The sequence below is a fragment of the Erythrolamprus reginae genome, chromosome 2 (genome assembly GCF_031021105.1).
Source record: "Erythrolamprus reginae isolate rEryReg1 chromosome 2, rEryReg1.hap1, whole genome shotgun sequence".
In the NCBI taxonomy this organism is placed as follows: domain Eukaryota; kingdom Metazoa; phylum Chordata; class Lepidosauria; order Squamata; family Dipsadidae; genus Erythrolamprus; species Erythrolamprus reginae.
In genome coordinates this window covers 34,362,059-34,375,794 of record NC_091951.1, presented here as the reverse complement: position 1 = coordinate 34,375,794, position 13,736 = coordinate 34,362,059, and positions in this window count along the sequence as shown.

Here is a 13,736-nt window from a genome sequence, read left to right as displayed (position 1 = left end):
CGCGGATTGTACAATTTGCGTGCAATGGCTCCATTGCTGTCTTTGCTGGTCTTTTATCTCTTTTATTGATTTTTTTGCTTTCATTTGCTTGCACATGTGCAGAAGCAAAATTTTGTGAGGGAATGCTCACACTCATGTGGTTGTTTGCTTCTGCACATGTGCACAGAAATAAAAGTTCACCAAAATCTTGCACATGTGCATCCCTTTGAAAGATTTTGGTGGGTTTTTTGTTTCCTGCGCATGCACGGAAGTAAAGTTGTGTGGTGGAAACATGTGCGTGTGAGTGTAGCAAGCATGTGCACACACGAATCATCATGGTAAATGTGCAGCACACTGGTAGGCAGGTAAGCAGAATCCACCCCTGTTACAACAGCATTTATTGACTCAAAACTGGAACTGAGAAACTGCAGGCAATCCCCTATAATTTATACTCTGGGCCCACAGGGCCTTAAGCAATCATATTACAGTGATACCTCTACTTATGAACTTAATTTGTTCCGTGACCAGGTTCTTAAGTAAAAAAGCTTGTAAGAAGAAGCAATTTATTCCATAGGAATCAATGTAAAAGCAAATAATGCATGTGATTGGGGAAACCATAAGGAGGGTGGAGGCTTTGTTTCCTCCCCGCCTTTTCTGGCCCTGTTTCCTCCCAAGAGATTCCTAGAGAGACCCCACGGAGGCTTCTTCCCACCATTTCTGGCCCTGTTTCCTCCCAGGAAATTCCTAGAGAGGCCCCACGGAGGCTTCTCCCTGCCTTTTCCGGTTACAGTTTCAGAGGCTCCAGTTTGTAGGTGGAAAATAGTCCTTGAGAAGAGGCAAAAAAAATCTCTAACACCCAGTTCTTATCTAGAAAAGTTTGTAAATAGAGGCATTCTTAGGTAGAGGTACCACTGTACTGTACTTGAAAAAGGCCATCCAAATATGAATGTTCTAAATTTCCCTCCAAAAACAGTTGTAGTTAATAGTTAGGGTCAGCTAGGGGTTACTTTCACTTTAGTAGGGCTTACCACAAATATATATACAGTATATTCAATACATAATATCAATCTCCAGAATTCTGAGAGTTGAAGTTCCCACATCTTCAAGTTGCCAAGGTTGAAGAAACACTGGCTCAGAACATCTGGAGAAAAACACCTGAATTCAGGTAACACTGAGGGGACAAATAAACTGACCTCAACAACTCTCAGAAAGAGAGCTAACAACCACATGACTTCAAGGAATATAAATCCTTCCATTCACCAACATTCTGTCAGAAGTGAAGAAGCTTTTTGAATGAGAAGCAAAACATCTTCTAGAAAAACAAGAAAGTCCAGTTGCCTTTTGAAAAAAAGCATCTTTTTTGGAACAAGCATGGCCTGTTTGACTGTGTAACTCCATAGACATCTGGAGAAAACCATAGAAGAAATGATTGGGTGCAAAAGATTAATTGTCCACTCTGAATCTGGCTAGGAATCGAAAGGAGTGAGGAGAAAGGATTACTAGGGATGGCCGGCGGAAACTATCAAATAGCTGACATTCTCTAAAACTGCGGCAAGTTGTAGAATCTCTGGAATCTTAAAAAAAAATTCTCTGATTGCAAACCAGAAGTAATTCCTCCATTTCACAATCCTCCGAGAAATGATATTGATCTCTCGTGGGGCCTACTGGAAGGAAGGAAACTGCTGTCTGGACTCATCCTTTTAAGAACAAGAAAATCCGATGGGAGAGTATATCTCTTTAACGTCGCTTCTAACCAAGAGCTCAAATTCCAAGAAAGCTTTTAGCAAGGCCATTTCGTCTTCCGGATTCATGTATACAATCTTGGCCAAGCATTTATAAGTCTCTTCTGAAGGCAAGATTGCGGGAGAGATGTTAGGAGAAAAAATTCTCTCTCCGTTGAGCGAGGGGGAAAAAATTCTGACATTTCCCTCACAAATCCCTTCACATGTACATCCTTATATGTAATTGGATACTCAATTTCCTTATTGACAGGCCACAGTTTGTGTGAGCTGGGAGAAAAGTTTCCAATGCCATCTCCTTGAGTACGAATTCCCCACAGAGCTGTCTCTTGAGTCTATTTGATGAATCATATTGTGAAGTATGCAAATGACATGGCAGTGGTGGGTCGTATTTGGGACGACAATGAAGGTCCTTGTAGGGAAGAGGGGAAGGTTATGGTGGACTGGTGCAATAAAAGTAATCCTGGTTCTAAATGTTAATAAAACAAAGGAGATCGTCGTAGATTTTAGAAAGAGCTGGTTTAGTCATACTCCACTCAGTATCAAGTGTACAACTATAGTGGTGATCAACAGTATTAAGTATCTTGGGGTGCAGATAACTAACAATCTGAACTGGTCTTTCCGCACATCATCCTTAGTGAGGCATGCAAACCAAAGTGTGTATTTGCTGCATCAGTTGAGGAGAGCACATCGTTCTCCTTCTATCCTGGCTGCAGAGGCACGATTGAGAGCATTTTAACAAATTGCAACACTGTCTGGGTTGGTGGCAGCAGGGTCTCAGATAGAAAGTCCTTACAGAGAGTGGTAAAGACAGATGAGAAGATCATAGGAAGCTCGTTTCCTGTTGTTCAGGATGCTACTTATAAGCGCTATGTGCTTAGAGCTCAAAGCATTGTTAGAGACTCCATACACCCTCTTCACGGTCTGTTTTAGTTGCTGTCCTCTGGGAAGAGGTTTTGAAGTATTTCTAGCAGGACTATCAGATTCCGTAACAGCTTTGTTCCCTATGCCATCTGGTAAACTCACAAGATTTGTTTTCCTTGACTTGTACATGTATACATCAGAGCTAGACTGTGTTGTTTCACTGTGTCATATAATATATAAAGGTATATGCATATTTATTTATTTACTTACTTACTTACTTACTTACTTACTTACTTACTTACTTACTTACTTAGTTACTTACTTACTTACTTACTTACTTACTTACTTATTTATTTAACTTTTATGCTGCCCCTCTCCAAGGATTCGGGGCAGCTTACAACATATGATGGAACAATATATAATGTCTTAAATCCAATTACTTTGAATTAATAGTCCAAACCCCCCCAAAACCATAAAAAGACACTCATTCCCATTCAAACGACTTACTCACAATACTGTACATTCGTCAGCCAGGGGGCTAGAGTCTAGTAGCCCCAAGCCTGGCGGCATAAATGAGTCTTGAGAATCTTGTGGAAGGTGAGGAGAGTGGGGACAGTGCAAATCTCTGGGGGGAGCTGATTCCAGAGGGCTGGGTCCCCTACAGAGAAGGCTTTTCCCCTAGGGCCCACCAAATGACATTGTCTAGTTGACGGGACCTGTAGAAAGTCGACTCTGTGGGACCTAATTAGTCGCTGGGACTCATGTATGTATGTATGTATGTATGTATGTATGTATGTATGTATGTATGTATGTATTATTTTTGTCATATTTATGTAGTGTACATTAGGGGTGATGACCCTTTGAGAGCTGTATGCAACAAAATTTCATTGTACATTGTACGATTAGTGTACATTTAAAGTGTCAATAAAGTTAGTCTAAAGTCTAAAGTCTTCTAAAATCTGAACTGGATCAATAAAGCAGTCGGTGTGGAGGGAAATCCCAACTACATTGACCTTTAGGATTGCATTTAGCTGATTAATTTAAGTATTATGAAGGTGAAGTGTGATGCCATTTGATCATTTCAAACTCTGAGATATAATATGATGGGGCCACCTACACAAGGGAAAGCTACAAGGAATTCTTGACTTACAACCATTTGTTCGAAGTTACAACAGCAGTGGAAAAAAGTGACCAATGACCAAATTATAGGGAATTGCCTGCAGTTTCTCAGTTCCAGTTTTGAGTCAATAAATGCTGTTGCAGCGGGGACAGATTCTGCTTACCTGCCTATTAGTGCCCTGCACGTTTACCATGATGATTCGCGGGTGCACGCATTTGCTATGCTCCCACGCACATGGTCCCACCACACAATTTGCTTCCGCACCCTGCGCAGGAAGCAAAAAACACACCAAAATCTTGCAAAGGGATGCACATATGTATCATTTTGGTGTACCCAATGACAATAATTAAATATTGTACCTCCTGATTCTTGACAAATGTATCTTTTCTTTTATGTACACTGAGAGCATAAGCACTAGTGACCAATTCCTTGTGTGTCCAATCACACTTGGCCATTAAAGAATTCTATTCTGTTCTGTCTTGTCCTGTCCTATCCTATCCTATCCTATCCTTTTTTACTTTATTTTATTTATTTATTATCCTATCCTATCCTATCCTAATTGAGCCCAAAATATCCATTGCTAAGCAAGATATGTTGTTTATGTGACTCTGTGTCCCATTTTACCATCCCCGAGTCTTCGGAGAGGGGCAGCATACAAATCTAATAAACTATAACAATAATTTTTTTGTCACAATTGTTAAGGGAATCTCTGCAGTTATTAAATGACTCATGCAGTTATTAAATGAATCTGACTTCCCCCGTTGACTTTGCATGTCAGAAGCCACCTGGGAAGGTTAAAAATAGCACTTAGATTTATATCCCACTTCACAGTGCTTTACAGCTCTTTCTAAAAAGAGTTAGCCTATTGGCCCCCAACAATCTGAGTCCTCATTTTACCGATCTTGGAAGGATGGAAAACTGAGTCAATCTTGAGCCAGTCAGGATCGAACTGCCTAATTTCTGGCAGTCAACAGAGTCAGCCTGCAATACTGCATTCCAATCACTGCACCACCATGGCTCACCGTGATGCTGCTGGTCACATGACCCTGGAATGCTGCAATCATCATAAATTTGATTTGATTTGATTTTATTGGATTTGGATGCCGCCCCTCTCCGCAGACTCGGGGCGGCTAACAACAGTAGTAAACAGCATATGGCAATCCAATATAAACAGTTAAAAACCCCTATTGTAAAACCAAACATACATACAGACATGCCATGCATAGAATTGTAAAGGCCTAGGGGGAAAGAGTATCTCAATTCCCCCATGCCTGGCAGCAGAGGTGGGTTTTAATAAGCTTACGAAAGGCAAGGAGGGTGGGAGTAATTCTAATCTCTGGGGGGAGTTGGTTCCAGAGGGTCGGGGCCGCCACAGAGAAGGCTCTTCCCCTGGGTCCTGCCAAGCAACATTGTTTAGTTGACGGGACCCGGAGAAGGCCCACTCTTTGGGACCTAACTGGTCGCTGGGATTCGTGCAGCAGAAGGCGGTCCCTGAGATAGTCTGGTCCGGTGCCCAAATTTTGATCACATGACCATGGAGAGGCTGCAATGGTCATATGTGTGAAGACCAGTCATAAGTCACTTCCTTCAGTGGTGGTGTGACTTTAAATGGTCACTGGATGAATGATTGTATTTCAATGAATACCTATTATCTTTATTTTCAAACTCATTACATAATTTACAAATACATTGAACACCCCAGAAATTAGCCAGAGCTATTTAATATGCCACTGAACTTCCTTCCAACTTTAGGCTGAACCATTGAGGAGAGAATATTTCATGCGTGATTCATCTTTGATGGTATAACTAACTCACATTTTGCCATCTTCCCCATTAGTCCCCATGGATGACTTCGCTGATTGCTTTGGTAAAATTAAGGGGAATTCTAGTCAGGAGGCTACTAGTTTATTAAAGTTCAGGTTTACTATCCATAACAATATCAGTTGCATCTTGCAAAAACTTGGAGCCAATTCAATTGGTTGCAGCTGCCTCATATGTTTGTTGACGTCATATTTACTATAGGTCCAGTTTTTCCTGGAGGAACTCAAGACTTAATTTTCCCCTCCTCTTTGTAAATGATAAGAATGAAAGGAAATGTAAGAAAGAAGAAAAGGTTTTAAGTAGACTTGGTCTCTCAATATATGATATGGAATGGAACAGAATGGAACGGAACAGAACGGAACAGAACAGAATAGAATAGAATAGACAAAGTTGGAAGGGACCTTGAAAGTCTTCTAGTCCAACCACCTGGTGTAGGAAACCCTACACCACTTCAGACTAATGGTTATCTAATCTTTTTAAAAACTTCCAATGTTGGAGCATTTACATCTTCTGGAGGCTAATAGTTGTTCCACTTATTAATTGTTAATTGATTAAATAATTTAATTGATTAAATAATTTGAAAAGTTATCACAAGGAAGAATGTATAGATTTGTTGTCCATAATTCCTGAAGGTAGGAGCAAAACCAGTTTAGGAGTTTAGATCTTTCACAGAAGATCACAGTTTAGCTCTTCACAGAAAGATCTAAACTCAAATATGGAGGAATTTCTTGACTATGAATACGATTAAGCTAGGGAGGAGCCTGTCTTTTAAATTATATGTACTACTGGTGGGCTTTAAGCAATGGCTCCACCTGAATTTGTGTAGGGATTTATGTATGTATGTATGTATGTATGTATGTATGTATGTATGTATGTATGTATGTATTTATGTTGAAAGGGACCCTGCAGGTCATCAACCCCCTACTCAAGAAGTAATCCTACACCTCCCCAGCCAGATGGCAGTCCAATATCCACTTGAATATGTGGAGAGTTGGGGCGTTCACAACCTCTGCTGGTTGGCCATTCCATTGGTTGATCACTCTGACCTTCAAGAAGTTCTTCCTTATTTCCAGGTTGAATCTCTCCTTGGTCAGCTTCCATCCGTTTTTCCTTGTCTGGTCCATTGGTGCCCTGGAAAATAGTGTGACCCCCTCCTCTCTGTGGCAACCCCTCAAGTACCTGTATACTGCTATCGTGTTCCCCCTCGCCCTTCTTTTCACTAGTCTACTCATGCCCAGTTCCAGCAACCTCTCTTTGTATGGCTTGGTTTCTAGTCCCCTTATCATTTTGGCTGTTGTTTTCTATACCTTTTCCAGAGTTTCTATGTCTCTTTTGAAGTGTGGTGACCAGAACTGAATGCAATACTCCAGGTGTGGTCTGACCAGGGCATTATAGAGTGGTATTAATACCTTCCTGGTATTGGAGTGTATGTTCCCCCTGTTGATGCAGCTTAAGATCGTGTTGGCTTTTTTAGCCGCTGCTACACACTGCTGGCTCATATTTAGTTGGTTATCCACCAACTCCTCAATCTCTTTCATAGTCACTACTGCTAAGTGAGGTTCCTCCCAATCTGTATGCGTGTCTAGGGATTTTTTTTACCTAGGTAAAGGACTTTACTTTTCTGGACGTTGAACATCATTTTGGCTCACAGTGTTAAGGATGTTATGAAGATTCTTGCCCTGTGCATGGGGTTGAATTAGAAGACTATCAAAATTCCTTCAAATTTTATGATTATTTCCCCCCACATACACATTTTAAAAAACTCCATCCGATAATGGTTAGGATGAAAGAGACTGAAGTCACTAAATCTCTATGGCTGAGGGTAGACTTAACAGAGTCTGCCACAATGACTACACCGATGTTTCTCAATTCTGACCATTTTAAGATGTCTAGACTTCAACTTTCAGAATTCCCCAGTCCAGCAGGCTAGCTGAGGTATTCTGGGAGTTGAATCCAGACCCCAGGGATGGGTTAATACTAGTGAGGCCTGGCATGGGCGCTCTGGTAGTGGCCTGCTGATGATGTAATTTTGGTGCAATGGCTCCGGTGCTATCTGTGCCAATATGTGCACGCCACCATATTATTTTGTAATTTTCAGTGATTTTCCGGCTTTCTGAGCATGTACAGAAGTAAAATCATGCACGAGGACACAAGTGCACAAAATGTCACAATGTGCACTGGTAGCAATAGGTAAAAGGAATCCGCCCCTGCAGACATCTCAAAGTCGCCATGGTTGAGAATCAGTGGATTAACATCACATAAATCTTGTTGCATAACCGACAGTGAACAGGGCATTGTGAAATAGGAGAATACTGTGCTCTTGAATTAAGAATTCTGCCAGACAAGAATGACATAATGAACCACAAAGACAGAAGTGTAACATGGTTAAAGAAATATGATTCAAGTTTTATAAATTTCCCCAGACTTGTCATCAACATTCTGGAAACAAGAAGGATTTTCTTGGCTCTTGACCTGGTACTATATCTTTCTGACAACTGCACTTGCTTCACTAGTTAACTATATGCAAACAAGGCATTCAAAAATCCCAATTAAAAAATGAGATGGTGAGAAAGTCCACTCTAGTTTGTAAATAGCTGTTCCTAATTCAGCCAGAAAAGATCTATATATTTGACTTTGTCATTATTGGAGTCATATAGCAAACTGCTTTGCAGAATTTCCTAGGAAAATGTAGGTAGCCCGTGGTCTCCAAGTTGAAATAGGATAGGATGGGATAGGATGGGATGGAATAGAATTTTATTGGCCAAGTGTGATTGGACACAGAATAATTTTGTTTTGGTGCAGATGCTCTCAGTGTACATAAAAGAAAAGATACGTTTGTCTAGAATCATAAGGTACAATATTTAATGATAGTCCTGGTACAAATGAGCAATCAAATCCCAGTCTCCTGATTTAACAGGAACCAGTTGATTAAATTGTAAGGATACAAGCAACAAAGTTACAGACATACAGATTTGTGGGAGGAGATGGGTGATGGGAACGATGAGATTAATAGTAGCGCAGATTTAGGAAATAGTTTGACAGTGGTGAGGGAATTATTTGTTTAGCAGAGTGATGGCTTTCAGGGAAAAAAACTGTTATTGTGTCTAGTCATTCTGGTGTGCCATGCTCTATAGTGTTGTTTTGAGGGTAGGAGTTGAAGTAGTTTGTGTCCAGGATGGGAAGAGCCTTCTCTGTGGCGGCCCCGGCCCTCTGGAATCAACTTTATTTATTTATTTATTTATTTAATTATTTATTTATTATTTAGATTTGTATGCCACCCCTCTCCGCCCCTCTCCCCCCAGAGATTAGAACTGCCTCCACCCTCCTTGTCTTTCGCAAATTACTTAAGACCCACCTGTATTGCCAGGCATGGGGGAACTGAGACACCTCCCCCAGGCTTTTATATTTCATGTTTGGTATGTGTGTGCTGCATGGTTTTAAATTATGGGGTTTTATATGTTTTTAACATTAGATTTGTTACATTGTAATATTGTTTTATTATTGTTGTGAGCCGCCCCAAGTCTTCGGAGAGGGGTGGCATACAAATCAAATAAATTATTATTAATTATTATTATTATGTGAGGGGTCCAGGGGTGGGCTGCTGCCTGGATGGGGGGGGGAATGTAGTGGTGTAGCGAAAATTGAGCTCCACCCCAGAGCACCCAATTTGCACTGAAAGTTGAAAGAAAAATGCAGGGCATCCTGCACAAGTATGGTAGTAAAAATTTTGGTAGCCCTTCACTGGAGGAGTCAGTAAATATTTTGACAGCCCTCTTTTTGATTCGTGCTGTACACAGGTCCTCAATGGAAAGCAGGTTGGCAGCAATTGTTTTTTCTGCAGTTGTGATTGTCCTCTGAAGTCTGTGTCGGTCTTGTTGGGTTGCAGAACCAAACCCGACAGTTATAGAGGTGCAGATGACAGACTCAGTGATTCCTCTGTAAAACTGTATCAGCAGCTCCTTGGGAAGTTTGAGCTCCCTGAGTTGGGAGCATTTCAACCCTGGGAAACACTACCAAAATATTGTGAAGAAAACTGCAGGGATTAACGCAAGTAGTTTTCAGGAGTCAAAATACAGAGATTAATTTATATTGCTGGACTTTTCTGGTGCCTAGCAAAGTAACAGAATAACAGAGTTGGAAGGGACTTTGGAGCACTGAGGGCAGGGGTGGGCAGCAGGCAGGATAGGGTGGAATGCAGTGAAATGGAAATGAAGCTCCAGCTGATTTGTGGCTGTCACTTACTGGATTACTGGTCTCGGCTGGGCTCTTCTTTTTTTCCCTGCTACTGCTTCTGCGCTCCTTGCTTTTTTCCTCTTTCTTCCTTCCTGGCCTTGGACGAGCTTCCCTCTGTCCTGCCATGCTCCCCTCCAGCCTCACGCAGCCACCTCCCACGTGAAGTTCAAGCAGAAGGCGTGGGTGGAAGCGGGGCTGGCAGCCTAGCTAGCCAGCCTGAGGTGGGAGAGCGACCCAGTAAGGAGACTGTGGGAAACGCGAAGCAAATTGTCACCCCAGCGAGTGACACTGATAAGGTTGTAAGTCAAGGACTTAACAGTTTACTTCCACCTGGTCACATGGCCGGCCAGCCACTTTTACCCAGTCACATGACCATTAAGCCATGCCCACAAAATAAGCCACACCCACAGTGTGGCAATAAAAATTTTGGCTGCTCATTACTGACTGACAGGTAGCAGACAGTGCTTCCAGGTGCGCAGCTCAGGTTGGAAAATCCCGAATGCATGCATAGCTGTGTGCCCCTGACGCACCCCTGCTTAAGATTTGGCTTCTGCGCGTGCACGGCAAGCCAAATCCCAAGCGAGGATGCACGCAAGAGTGAGATTTGGGCTATTTCCACCATTTTTTTTGCTTCTGTGCATGCAGGAAGGCGTGAAATAACGAGGCATGAGAAGGAGATCAAGAGTCTTATAAAAGGATTTGAGAGAGGAGTCATACTGTAATAACATTTGTGGTTGCTCAAAAATCCCCTTTCTACGTTCACGGTGGGGGGGGGGGGGTTCCATGCTAAAGACATGATAACAAAGGAATTGGTTGACAATTTATATTATTCAAGCAATATCTTTCAGTAGGAGAGAAAATGACCCAAGATGGTTCACAGAGTGCTTTAAGATGACTCATCAACATCCCCTCTCTCATGCAGTTAGACATGAGGAAGAGGAAGAAGGAGGAGGGGAGGAGGGAGAGAAGAAGAAGAAGAAGAAGAAGAAGAAGGGGGAGGAGGAGGAGCAAAGAAGGAGAAGGAGGAGGGGGTGGGGGACGGGGAGGGGGAGGAGAAGGAGGAGGAGGAGAAAAAGAACAAGAACAAGAACAACAAGAACAACAAGAAGAGCAAGGGGGAGGAGGAGGAGATGATGATCAGGTTTGTTTGTTTGTTTTTGTTTGTTTATTATTCATTTATTTATTTATTTGTTTGTTTATTTATTTATTTACTGCCTTTCTCCTCAAGCACTCGGGGCGGCTTACAAGAATAAAATTCAATATAACAATAAAAATAGTTAATTGTGAGTAATTAGAAAAGTTAGAAAGATTTTAAAAACCAATATAAAACGATCAATTGTCCATCATTAACTCTACTGGGTGGAGCGGAAACTATTGCTCATAGCTCCAAGCCTGCCAACATAGATGTGTTGAAAGGCAAGGAGACTGGGGGCAGTATGAATCTCTGGGGGGGAGTTGGTTCCAGAGGACTGGGGCCACCACAGAGAAGGCCCTTCCCCATGGACCCGCTAGGTTGTCTTGATAAGCAAATAAACAAGCCTGCAGTTGCACTGTGGGAGTCAGAGAGCTAAGCTTTATCGGAACATGGATGATCATTCCTCAAAACCTACTGGGAAAATACAAGTAGTCCTTGACGTATGACTCAACATTTCTGTTCTTATGTGAGACATTTGCTAAATGAATAGAATAGAAATGAATCATGCACTCTCTGGGGCACAAATTATGATAATCAAATCAAATCCAAACGGTTGTCTCCTGCAATCACCCTTCCACTTTCCTCCTATATATTCCCCAGCCAGGAAGGAGCCCTTCAGTGTCCATGTGCACCTTTCTTCCCGAGTTGGCTCCTTGTTCTTAGTTGTTCTCCTCTCCTAACACCTCTGTCCATGCACGCATCTGGAACAGGCTCCAGCTGTTCTTCCTCCCCACTTATTTCCAACTCCAAAGGCAGCTGGAAAATGTCAGATGGTCCTGGCTCTATCTCTGCAGAGCATCCCTCAGAGCCTTCCTTAGACTCTAGGATTGGCCTGAATAAACAAATTCTCACAGCCAACCCACACTCAATAAAAGACCTTAGAATACTAATATCAAATGACCTAAGTGCTAAAGCCCACTGCAACAATATCGCCCAAAAGGCTTCTAGAGTTGTTAACCTGATCCTACGTAGCTTCTGCTCCGGCAATCTCACACTACTCACAAGAGCCTACAAAACCTTTGCCAGACCCATCCTTGAATACAGCTCATCTGTCTGGAACCCATACCACATCTCGGACATCAACACCCTTGAAAACGTCCAAAGATATTTCACCAAAAGAGCCCTTCACTCCCCCACTCGAAACAGAATACCCTAACAATCCTGGGTCTAGAAAGCTTAAAACTACGCCGCCTAAATCACGATTTAAGTATTGCCCACAAGATCATATACTGCAACGTCCTACTGGTCAATGACTACTTCAGCTTCAACCGCAACAACACAAGAGCACGCAACAGATTCAAACTTAATATTAACAGCTCCAAACTTGACTGTAAAAAATATGACTTTAACAATCGAGTTGTCGAAGCGTGGAACTCATTTCCTGACTCAATAATGTCAACCCCTAACCCCCAACATTTCTCCCTTAGACTATCCACAATTGACCTCTCCAGGTTCCTAAGAGGTCAGTAAGGGGCGTACATAAGTGCACTAGTGTGCCTTTCGTCCCCTGTCCAATTGTCTTTCCTTTATCTCATATATCATATATATTTTCTTCCTTTCATATATCTTCTCCTCTATTTTTACATATTATCTTTATATATATTACTTCATGTCTATTCTCTTCCATATGTATTGTGTATTGGACAAATGAATAAATAAATAAAATAAAAAATAATCTCCTCATTCTCCGAGTCTGCCGCCAACTCCACTGACAACTTGCGGACCCCAACAACATGGACTTCTGATTGTTTCCTGCTTTGTATACTGATGACTACTTCCAGGATTGTTCGAGACTGCTTATGGAGGGTGAACCGCGCAGTTCCTGGTGACGGGAATGACCTTTAAGTCTAAAGTGAGCAATAAGAGGAGCAGAAGTACCCTTGTTCCCAAGAAAAAAAAGCTTAGAGATCATTTGCATCCCAGTAGTTCTGGCCATGCAGAATGTAGCAACACGGACCAAGAAGGGAAGTGATGAATTACTTAAGAATCCAAACTTATGTGGGTGCAAATTCTGCATTTGGAAGGTTTTTTTTAAAAAAAATATTTAGTATATACACATTTTAAAAAAGACATTCTCTCAATCATAACATATTGATCATTATTCTGTCTACATTTAAGAACATACAAAAATGAAAAAAAAAAAGAACAAAGGCATAACACAAAACAACTATATATAATTTGGAGTTTTATTAAGGCAACACAAGCAGTACTCCAATATTTGAGGGGCTGCCACAAAGAAGAGGAGATCAAGGTCTATGGAAATTCTCAGCCATCCAGGTCATGGTTGTCCCATAGGTGCTTTTTCAAAAGGCAATTGGACTTTCTTTTTCTTTTTCTTCTTTTTCCTACTATTTTATTTTCTTTTTTTTAGAAAAAATAAAAACATCTAGTTGTCTCTTGAAAAAGCATCTTTGGCACAAGAGGGCATCAATTTATTTTCCAAAGTAGACAGGAACAATTTGATGCAAACTAATCAAAGAGAGAAGCAACCTGGAATTAAGGAGAAACTTCCTAACATAAGGTGACCAGATGTCCCGCTTTTGGTGGGACACTCCCAATTTTTAATAATTTTTCCTTTCTCTAGACTGCCCAGAGCAAATAAAGCATTTCCTTTCTCAGGGTGCTGGGAGAAGCTTCCTCCTCCCAGTGCCCAGAGAAAGGAAATGCTTTATTCCTTCTGGATGGCTCAGAGTGAATAAAGTGTTTCCTTTCTCTGGGCACTGGGAGAAACTTTCCTCCTCCTTGCGCCCAGAGAAAGGAAACACTTTATTCGCTCTGGGCAGTC